This window comes from Delphinapterus leucas, chromosome 8, assembly GCF_059928025.1.
Source record: "Delphinapterus leucas isolate spDelLeu-1000000601 "Yukka" chromosome 8, BTC_Dleu_Yukka2, whole genome shotgun sequence".
Classification (NCBI taxonomy): Eukaryota; Metazoa; Chordata; class Mammalia; order Artiodactyla; family Monodontidae; genus Delphinapterus; species Delphinapterus leucas.
This window is the reverse complement of record NC_143136.1, coordinates 66,548,584-66,560,077: the sequence shown is the minus strand read 5'-3', so window position 1 is coordinate 66,560,077 and position 11,494 is coordinate 66,548,584.

Sequence of the window (11,494 nt, the reverse complement as noted above, 5' to 3'; positions counted from 1 at the left end):
TATTTTACCAATCTGATACATAGTCCCTCTCTCAATAACTCCCCACTTTCTTGAGTCAAAGTTATTCAGCAACATTTGATTAAAGTTTAAATTGTTCAGCAATATTTTTCTTCTGCTCCAGGTCCACTTTCTGCCATTTACCTTGTGTTGTGGTGAACAATTTTAAGTCATCGTGTTTGGCAGATGACAAAGAATCTAAGGGTGTGTACTAAGAGTTAATGTACCCATTTTACTGGGGTTTAATATGTCTCAAGGTAAAGGCAAGCAGATAATACAGGACAGGTGGAAGTCCCAGTCTGCCACAGCAAGGTAGAACTTACTGAAAAAAAAAAGGAATGTCACGCCATGATGTAATGTCTGGGGAGTCTATAGAGAAAGAACAACTGCTAATAGCTAATATATCTTTAAATATGCTCATGTGTGTGGGGACTGTACTGTGGGTGTACATATATACCCCTTAAATGAAGGATTCAGTCAGCCAGTCAGCACATCTGCTTCTAGAAATGCATACTCTAGTACAAATTGGGTATTGTAACTTTGGCTAACCTATTAGTTCTTTAGATAGTACAGCATAGTGATTGATGAAATGCGTAATGATTGATGGAATGCATAATAAACTTTGCGGCTGTACAGTCTATAGTTCAACTCCCAAACATGCTGTCTTACTGCCTGTGTAAATGTGGGCAAGTTACTTAAGCTATCTGAGCCTCAGTTTCCCTTTCTGTGAAATTCAGTTATTATCTACCTGGGTGATAATTGTAAAGACTGATAGATCCATGTAGAACATTTTTCACTACAGAATTTAAGACATAGTCAGGAATTGTGTGCAATTTCAGTTGTTACTGTTAGTCATCCTTTTCTGTTAATAAACTAAGAATGGAAGGAGCAAAATAATCCCCAGGGTTTTTAATGGCTTCCTAAATACTGTTCCTCATTAGGGGATTAAAAAATTCCTTTTTTTCCCCATATTAACTGCAGTTAACTCATTGGATATCAGCTGGCTAAATTAGTAGTGTATGAGATAGTAAAATTGCAAAAACAATTTAAGCAGTAAGATACCATCAGGAGTCAAGGAAGAGTGTGATGATTAAAATATGATTTCAAGTGCCAAAATGCCCAGGTTCGGGTGCTGCCTGTAAGACTAATTAGCTTTATGACCTTGGCTCATCATCTAACCTCTCTGTGCTTCAGTTTTGAATCTGAAAATGACATTAATAATAATGCCTACCTCCTATGCATACAACAAAGATTAAATAAGTTGATATATGTCGGATTGCTTTTCTATTGCCTTGCAACAAATTACCACAAATTTAGCAATTTAAACAATGCCCATGTATTATCATATACTACTGTAGGTCAGAAGTTCTGCTGAGTGTGGCTAAATTCTTAGCCACAAGGCTGAAATCAGGGTCAGCACAACTGAATTCTTGTCTGGTCACTCTGGGGGAAAATCTATCTCAAAGCTCATACCTGTTGGCAGAATTCAGTTCCTTGTGCTTCTAGGACTAGGGTCCCTGTTTCCTCCTTGCTGCAGCTGGAGCCACTCTCAGCTCCTAGAGGCTGCACACATTCCTTGTCATGTGACCCCTTCCATCTTCAAAGTCAACCACAGAGAATCTCTCTTGTGTGGAATCCTTCTCACCCTTAATTTCTGTCCTCTAGATTTAAAGTTTTATGTGATTAATTCAGGCCCACCTGGATAATCTACGAGGTCACTGATTTGGGACCTCCATTATATATGCAGATTCCCTTTGCCATATAATGTGAACATAACGGAGTGATATTTCACCATATTCACAATCCTGGGGTTATACAAAGAGCGCACACAAGAAGGTGGGCAATCTTGTATACCACCTTAGAATCCAACATAATACATATGTAAAATGCCAGAACAGTGCCTGGCATATAGTAAGCATGATGTGTGTTAGCTCTTACTCTTACTGAATATATGAAAAATTTACAAAATTTTAAAAAAACAGCAACGTTGCAGTAATGACAAGGGTATAGTGAAATGACATCCCACTGCACCATTAAAGACATAAGCTGGTAGAACCTTTCTGCCAGGTAATTTGGCAATGTGTACTGAAAGCCTGGTAATTCCACATCTAGGAATTCATCCTAGAGATATAATCAGAGATGTACACAAAGATATATGAAAGAAAATGTTAATTGTATGGATATTTATAATAAATATTTTAAAAGAAACCAAGCATCTCCCTTAGAATTGTAGTTAAATATTATTGCATAGCTATTCAATGAAATGCTGTGTAGCCTTAAACACAAAAATGAAAATCAAATAAAAACAAGTGGTTTAGAAAATTATTTAATGAGAAGGGAACATGCTCATGTTATAAGTGGAGGAATTATAGGTTACAAAATTGCATATATAGTGTTAATCAGTTAGTACTCCTTCTGGAGTGTGAGGTGGCCTTTCGGCAAGACAGGTTCACATGACGAGGGAACATACCCTGATGCTGTCCGTCTGGTCATGCCCATCCATCCAAAGAACAAGGGTATCCTCAAAAGAAGACTTTGTAGTATCTCCCCTAGTTTTCTGTCCTGTTGCCATTTATTCCATGCCTTAAAGAGAAATGGCATGCTCTGGTCCCTCACTTCTATTTATAGCCCCCCTCTATACTGAACTGACTAAATTACACTCTTAGTCAAGACTTTAGTGTATTGTTTTTGTTTTGTTTTAGCTATAATGCCAAGCATCGGAATTCATAATACATACCAATGGAGGACATAGAAATACCTACAGTGCACATTCTAACACTATAAAACAGCTACTACTAGCCCCATTTAACAGGTGAGAAAACTTTGGCTCAGAGAAATTAAGTAACCCACGAAAGAACTATTTAAGGAAATGGTGAAACCAGGTTTTCAAGCAACTGGCTTCACCCTTTTCACCATACCAGTGACTCCTGGTAGTTCCTGGGACTCTCTTACATTTAAAAAAATTTCCCCAGAAAATTTTAATGATTAGCCTAGTCTAAGTCCTACTGTAGGACACATCACCACTTTCCCTATACCTGAAGGCAAATTTGTGGTAACAGTGCAGACTGCTTTTTTCTCCTAAGCTTTTTCCAGCTCCAGGCTCTCAGGTTCTAAATTTTAAATTAACTGATGTGTTTTTAATTGGGGGATCCAGACATCTCCACAAGTTCAGATTAAAGCAATTCATCCCATTTCCCTCTCAACCCAAAGGGAGATGTACCAAATTTCATAATCTTTGAAACTAGCATTTCTCCATAGATACTACAACCCAGGCTAATTTCTTCTACCTCTTCATCTTCTGTGACTTAACTCTTGATAAATATCACTGCCCAGATCTCTCAAGTCACCAAATTGTCCATTTCTCCTTTGGGCATTTTCTTCCCTTCTTTACAAACTCTTTCTCCCATGTCCTACTTTCCCTTCATATCCCCAGGGCCATTTCACTTTTATTCACCTTTATTCTGCATCTGTCTCTGGATCCAACAATCTGTCCTCATTCTTGTTCTAGTCTTTGTCAATTAACCTTAGTAATCAACCCAAGCCCATGGTTGTATCCCAGCTCTATAGAAGTGTCCTTATAGTGGGGGAATAAGGGGAACTTAAAAAAATATATGTGGTTGTGAAGGTTTACTATTTAGTATATTTAGGCTCTCTGGTGTCATGTAATCATAAAATCAATCATTGGATACTTTATTCTGTAAAACTTGCCTAATAACAACAAATACTTAAGTTCTTGGGGGAGATCCATATAAACTCTGAACTACTATTTTTAGAAAAATAATTTCCATTTGTAGAAAGGGCAATGTACCCAACATTCATGGTAGTTCTGACCTCAAAATGACAAATTATATTTTTACCTTTAGATTCTTTTAGTGACCTGTCTCAATTCAGTTATTTCTCATTACATCATAAATTGAACATAAAAATTAATAATTTATTTTCTTCCCCTACTCCTAAATGCTAGTAATCTTTTGTCTTTTGAGTGTCTTGGTTTGTATAAAAACATTCAACTGTCATTTTGAATATTTAATTCAAAATATGACTGCTATTTGACTGATAAACAAAATTATGACTATTTTCATATTAGGAGCAGTATTAAGAAAATTGTATTATTTTATATACTTTTCAAAAGGAATTTTTGGATATAGGATTAATAAGAATACTATTAGATAGATAAAGAGAACCTAAGTTGACTCCATTTTTTTTTCTGGACCTGGGACACATAGGACCTTGTTAAGGGACCCTGAATTAGAATTCTACTTTTGACTTTTAACAAATATCATAATCTTTTAGGTGCTAGAAAATATAAATCAAGTCATCCATACTTCTGTCTGCTTGCTAACAGTTTCATCCAGCCATGTACTCTCAAAAGAGCATTCTGTGTTATAGGGTGACAATATTGTTTAGGATTGCTCTCCCTGGACTATGTGGCTAGGACAAACTCAATCAAGGACATTCATAATAACTCTGTTCTCCCTTCCCACCTATTACTGCAGACATCTGAATGGGGGTAGCATCTTAATCTCTCTCACAATTTAACTTCTGCATGATCTCACTGTCTGTTGCCATGGAAATAATTGTAACATTGCAATTTTAGTACTACAGCCAGAGAACACTACAGTAGAATCAAACTGGCAGACACAAAGTAGGATGAATCTATTTTTCCTCTCTCTCTCTCTCCAAATATTTCTTATGCTTTTGGACATTTTTTCCCACCCTTTCTTTGTGTTTACTCAGCTAATTACACAGTTCATTCTCTCTTTAATGACTCTGTGCAAGTTTCTTCAAGGTCATCAGAACTAAAAGTATAAATGTGAGCAAATCCACACAAATTATTTACATCGATTTCATACCAGTTAAGGAAAAACTTCCAAATAGCTTCCTATAACGATTACACAGGGTACATCAGCATTTTAAAAAATCCATCAACAGCTCTCAGTTTTTAGGAGGTTTTCTGCAATTCTTTTAAACTCTCCATAAGTTGCTTGAAGATAAGAGAGACTCTTCAACCGATTGCTTTCAAACAAGGTCAACTCCAAGCCAGAATCCTATAACCCTTGCAGTAGCAAGTAGTAGTTATGGATTTTACTTTAAAAAAAATCTTGAATGAGTAACTTTAGGGAGGGTGGTGGATAAAATAGTTATTAACTCTTTGCCTCCATTTTCCCATCAATAAGTAAATCTTTGATAATGGTCACCATCCATAAAATGCCTCTTCTCTACCAAATTAAAAGAAGTATTCCTTTAGAGTAATAAAGGAAAGCCTTCTTTTTCATTGTTAATTTTATTTGCCAAAGTAGTACCACAAAGTGGTAGGATATATCAGAATTGGTCCTATTTAAAACCTAACAGGAAAGGTGGCTCCCACCATCATCAAATATTTGGTAAATTTAGAGACCAGAGATGGTTGTAGGTAAAATTAAGTAACCACATTACTTTGGGAAGCACTTTGACCTTCCTTCCCCTTCTAAATTCTTTCCCCACCAAAGAAACCTCTTCAACCCTCCGACTGGTCAGGTTCTGATTTTAACTGTTCATCTGAGCTGCTAAGTCCTCCTTAATTCTAGGACTTTTCCATTCCCCATCAAATCTACCTTTCCTTTATCGTAGGCCCTCTTTTTCTTTTAATGAAATAATAGGCAAATTTGTGGTCTTTTTTTTTTTGGCCGTGCAGCACAGCATGTTGGTATCTTAGTTCCTCGACCGGGGATTGAACGTGTGCCCCTTGCAGTGGAAGCACAGAGTCTTAACCACTGGACCACCAGGGAAGTCCAGAATGAGTGGTCCTTTTAAAGTACAAGTGAGATGTTATCATTCCACTACTTACACCCTTCATCTCATGTAGAGTAATATCCAAAGTCCTTACAGGCTCTACACAATCTAGCTCCCAATACCTGTCTAACCTCATTGCCTACTATGCCCAACCCAGGACCTCGACACTCACCACTCCTTTGGCCTGGCCTAATCTTCCCCCAGATGTCAAAATCGCTGGCTCCCTTACCTTCCTCACTGTAACATTAGCTCACCAAGTAATTAAAAATGCAATGTTCTCTATCAGCCAATCTCTTAGTCACTATACCACTTGACTACTTCTCTTTCTTCATAGTATTTAACTCTACAGGACATATTATATATTTAATTTACTTATCTGTTTATTATTTGTTTACTCCTTCCCCCATCGACACCCAGAAAGTGAGCATCGTTAGAGGAAGGAATTTTTTTTCTGTGTTGTTACTTTATTGCTCTCTAGCGATAGTCACTATAATAGTCACTGGTTCATGCTAGAAGCTCAAGAGATGTTTATTGAATAAATAATAAGTGGCCCCTTAACAAAGTACAGAAAACAAATCTCTTTTCTATAGAATGGCACAAATATCTGAACGAAGACACAGATTCCCTTACTCAACAATCTGAACTAGGATATATTAAAAGAACAAGACAATTGTTGTTCAGTGTTGAGGCTTTCAGGATACAATACGGTAGAGGATGTTCTTTCAGAAGTAAAACGATATGCCAGTTAAGGATACTAGGAAGCAGAAAGTACAGAACAGAGGAAGCCAGTCAGCAGAAGGACGTGGAGCACATATGCCCCACAGAAGCATAGCTACCAAAACTGAGGGACTCCATGAAGTCACTGAGAGGCACAATGAAAGTGGCCAGACTTCTTAAGAAAGTCACGCTAGTCAGATTGGTTCCTTATTACAGATAGGACTGCCATGCTAAGTTTTGATGGCTTAAGATACTACCTCTCTTGGGTAGTATACTACCTCTCTTTGCACATGTATCGTGCAAGTGTCTTTTGTAAAATAAGTTTGTTCTCCCAACTTATGTATCTCTAGTAAAGGCATTTCAGGTATTGTGTTGGGCTAGTGGGGAAGAGAATGTTTTGATTCCTTTGTCTGTTGATCCTTCCAAGTCACAGATCTGAACCATTCTTTGTTTATTTTATAGAGCCAATCCAAGAGGGGTTTTAAATTACAATGTAATCTAAAAACCACTCCTTTATAAGCAAAATTAATAAGGGGAAGGAGGATGGGGCATGTGAAAGCTAACAATGTAAAGGATTGCTTCTGAATGTGAACGCGGCATTGGCCAGATTTTAGAGCGTGTTAAATTGGGAAAGCATGGAGCTGAAATGACCTGGACTGAGTAGTAGCTTCCCACTTTGGCCTGGGTGCACATCTCCCGTTTGCCATAGTTCACACTGCTTACTACCCACTGTCTCTTTGGTTGTGAGGCCACTTATTATTGTTCCTATGCTATCATTTTCCTTCGGGTAGAAAAGTATTTCTTGATACCTTTGTTACAAATAACAGTAGACAAATGAGAAGACTGAGATGACTTCATGATTTTATTATATCTGACCCTCTTTGTTCACTGAGGTTAACTGCCATTGTAAGAATTTGTGTTTGCAACCGCTGATTACCTTAAGAGTTACTTTATGGCTATGAAGAAATTATTACTCTCAGAGGTCTAATGACTCATCTAAATTGACATTAACAAATTTTTAAAAATGCATCAGGCTACCTCTGACTGGCTTTCACTGACCATGTTGATACAAGAGTGAAGAGACTTAAATTAATATTTTATCCAGCAAAAGATTTAGGACTGTGATTTACCCTGTATTAAATCTAGTCTGCCAACCTCTGTGGTATAGGACTCAAGAATTCCCTGTAGCTCTGCTGAACTGGCTGGAAACATTATAAGGCATCTAAATTCTGTAGGTATAGCCATTCCTAGCAACCAATTTGATTTTTAACGGACAGAGAGCCCCAGGAAAGTAGATGCCTTTGTACCTGAGAAAAAAGAATTCCCAAGCAACATAGACATGCCCTAATCAGTATGCTCCGGGTATGACAGCATGCAAGTGAGTGATCTATTTCGTTCTGAACCCCTGCTCTGTCAGTGACAGTACGTGATTTACCAGAACAAATCAAATAAATGTATTTGACTCCTGTATTTGACTCAAAACACTGAGCCATATTTCCTTATGCAGCCCTCTGAATTCACATTCTTAATTTTGACTTTTTCTCATAAAATACTGTTGTCAGAATAAGAATGCAAATAGCAATGAATCAAGGTAGAACTGTTTTCAACGCTTTCAAACATTGTGTAAAGAATGATTTCTGCATGGATATGATACTCTGGCAGACGTGGTTCAAAAAATTACAACCCCCCAAAACAATTTGGAGACCTTGACTGTGCAATCAGTGGTCAGATATTTCAATGCTCTGTTGCTCCCGTTCCTGCTACAGGTACATGTGACAGCGCTGCAGCGATGAGTGGAATTTTAAACAGGAAGTTGGAAGAAATTGAGGGCTCCGCACCCTGCTCCTCTGTGCGGGAATCAGATGATGAAGTTTTTAGCTGTGACAGTGCCACCAGTGTTGATAGTGTCTATCTGTCCACTTCTAATCATTTCACTGGTGAGTATCTGAGGCTGTATTTCAGGTTGTACTCTAAATTGTGTTGTATGGTCGATTCTTGGAGTTTTTATCTGATGGCTTTTATCTGCCCCTAAGCTGTTTATGATAACAGACTTAATTTGCAAAAAATGATACCATTTTGGTTAATTAAGTCTCAGTAGTTTACTCCTGTTTCTTTCTACAGAGTGAGTACGAGAGGCAGAAATGAGTCCAAAGTTAAGCAAATAGCAATTGAAAATAATTTCCTATGTGTCTTCAGTTTTCTGAAATAGATTCATCTTTTCGAAATTAAATCATCTGAGCTCTTTTGAACATCTAATACTAGTCAGTGAGTTTTGGAATACTTGCAGTGCTGAGTACAAAACATTCACTTCCCAGGTGAGAAAATGGTGTTTGTTTTTAAAAGAATGCTGCTCTGAAATAAAAGCCTTGAAAACCCTAAAATTCTGTAGTTGTTTGGATACTGGTAAACCTCAGACCCAAGGCCGGGTTCATGCACTATAGTAAGTAAATGCAGCTTTCTACACATATATACTTCTAAGCAGTTCATGTGAACATCATTTAACTTAAGGTGATATGTTCAAACTTAAAATTGTAGCCATTTAAAGTTGCATTCCTTGTAACAGATGCTCATATGAAGATTAGGCAAATCCTTTCCAACATTTCCATGTCCACTCAACACCAGTCATTAGGAGACTGGTGATTTTCAAACTATGTTTTAGAAGAGTTAACATCATTCAAAGCAAAACTAAACAAGGTCAATAAAAACCCCTGGGGCATTTGTGTTTGGGTTTTTTTTAGCTCACCAAAACAGCCTTTTAAAATTCACACTGAAGTTTATACAATGTGGCTCTGTGATACCTCTAATTCCATTTTTAACCTTCCTCTCCATTTTTTTTTTTTTTTTTTTTTTTTTTTGCGGTACGTGGGCCTCTCACTGTTGTGGCCTCTCCCGTTGCGGAGCACAGGCTCCGGATGCGCAGGCTCAGCGGCCATGGCTCACGGGCCCAGCTGCTCCGCGGCATGTGGGATCCTCCCGGACTGGGGCACGAACCCGTGTCCCCTGCATCGGCAGGTGGACTCTCAACCACTGCGCCACCAGGGAAGCCCCTTTCTCTCCATTTTTAACCTTTGTCTCCCTGACTGCCAAGAATTCAAAAGTTTGTTTGGTATTCATGAATTCTCCCTCATCACCGTTAGAAGGATTTAGAATAAAAATAGGTGTAACTTTATAGGAATGTTTAGCTTCTGTTATTTATCTCTTGACTAAAGTAGAACTTATTTTTAATGAACTTGTAGAAAATATAAAAAAGTAAGGAGAAGATAAAGGAACACTTGGGAGAAGGGAGGAAACAATAGCTGTTTTGAGAACAAGATTCTCTAGTTACATAGGACAGTTACTGACAATCAGTGGATTTGCGGGATAAGTTTTGTTTGAAATTTATCTGTAGCCTTCTGCCTCTTCCTCTAAGTGACTGTAGCCTTGTGGTAGGCACACACCTTACTGTCACCCACGGTGCCTAGAAGAGCACTGAACATTGAATGTTGCTTAGACTTCTTTATTGAGTGAACAGATTAATTTTCAGACAATTTTTACACTTTTTTGATAAATAAAAATTGTATATATTTAATGTGCACAACATGATGTTTTGACTTATGTATGCATTGTGAAATTATTATCACATTCAAGCTAATGAACATTTCTATCACCTCACAGTTACCTTTTTTTCTTTTTTGGCGGCGGTGGTGGTGGTGAGAACATAAGATCTACTCTTCTGGCAAATTTCAAGAATGAAATACATTATTTTTATAATTTCAGATGACCTTTTTTTTAAACTGGAGAGAATGAGTCTACTGGATGCCCTTATCCTTAGACAAGCAACAGTACACGTTTAAATTCAAGAGCCTCAGGTACACTATTAAATTCCTTTTCTATGTACCTTGAGAGTGTTCCTTCTGCAAGCCCTATAACACGGCAGGAGCTCCTAGTACTTCTCAACTGTTACCCCTTTAGCCACTCCTGAACAACACCATCAATCTAGACCCTGTTTCTTTGAGGTCTTCCTACTCTAGTGCAGTGCAGCATTTTCCACACACCTCTGATTTGTTTTTAAACCTTCAACATGCTTAAACCTCCTCCCTCCTGTCTATGCTTCTCCTAAAGTTACAAATTGACTCTCTCCTGGAAAAATCAATTGCAGACCTTCTCTATGCAAGGTGTCTATTGATTTCTATAGCTTGTGAGCTCACAAAGTACCTATAATGTTCATTTAAACACCATCAGGTCTTACAATTGCAGATCAAAATACTTTCCAGATGAAAGTAATGTTCTAGTAGTGTACAGGGGTTTGAAAAATGATAGGTCAGGCACTTGTTATGAGCACCTGAACAGTTCCCTGGAGGGTAAAAGTTTGAGTGGAGAGTGGTTTTTATTTTGATATAATAAACTATTTGATAACTATTTTGCTATCTGGTCATAACTTTCCTGCTTCATCACCATGGCACGAGCCTATGGAGGAGGAGATGTCTGTTGTGTACAGAGGAGACAGCAGGCTAGTGAAAGCGGCCGTGAAGTTTGATTAGCTCTTTCAGCTACTTTTCATTGCAAGTATTCAAGGGTTTTGAGGGAAATATTTACCGATACTCCTCTGTAAGGAAACACTGGTATGCATCATTGAGCACCTTGTAACTGAATGTGTGAGGATAAAAACGATTTGGGATAAACGGTGGGAAGGAGGAGTAAAAAAAAAAATAGATGGAAATGTGACAGTAACAGGGGGATTTCCTGTTACCGTAGGTTATTCTCAGCCTGATCTCCAGTTTGTACTGGAGCAATTGGGCAAATTGAGGAAGAAATGCATTTGAATTTTTTTAGAGGGTCCAATGATCTTATATATGAGTAAGAAACAAAATAGTAGAGTCAACCCTCATTTTGAATTCAAAGAATGTTAGAGCTAGTAGAGCCTTTGAGAACATCTAGATCGACCCTTATTTTACCGATGTGGAGACCACAGCCCAGGGAGAGTTACTTGACAAGAATCCAGATGTGAGCTAGTGGCAGAGAACTTTAT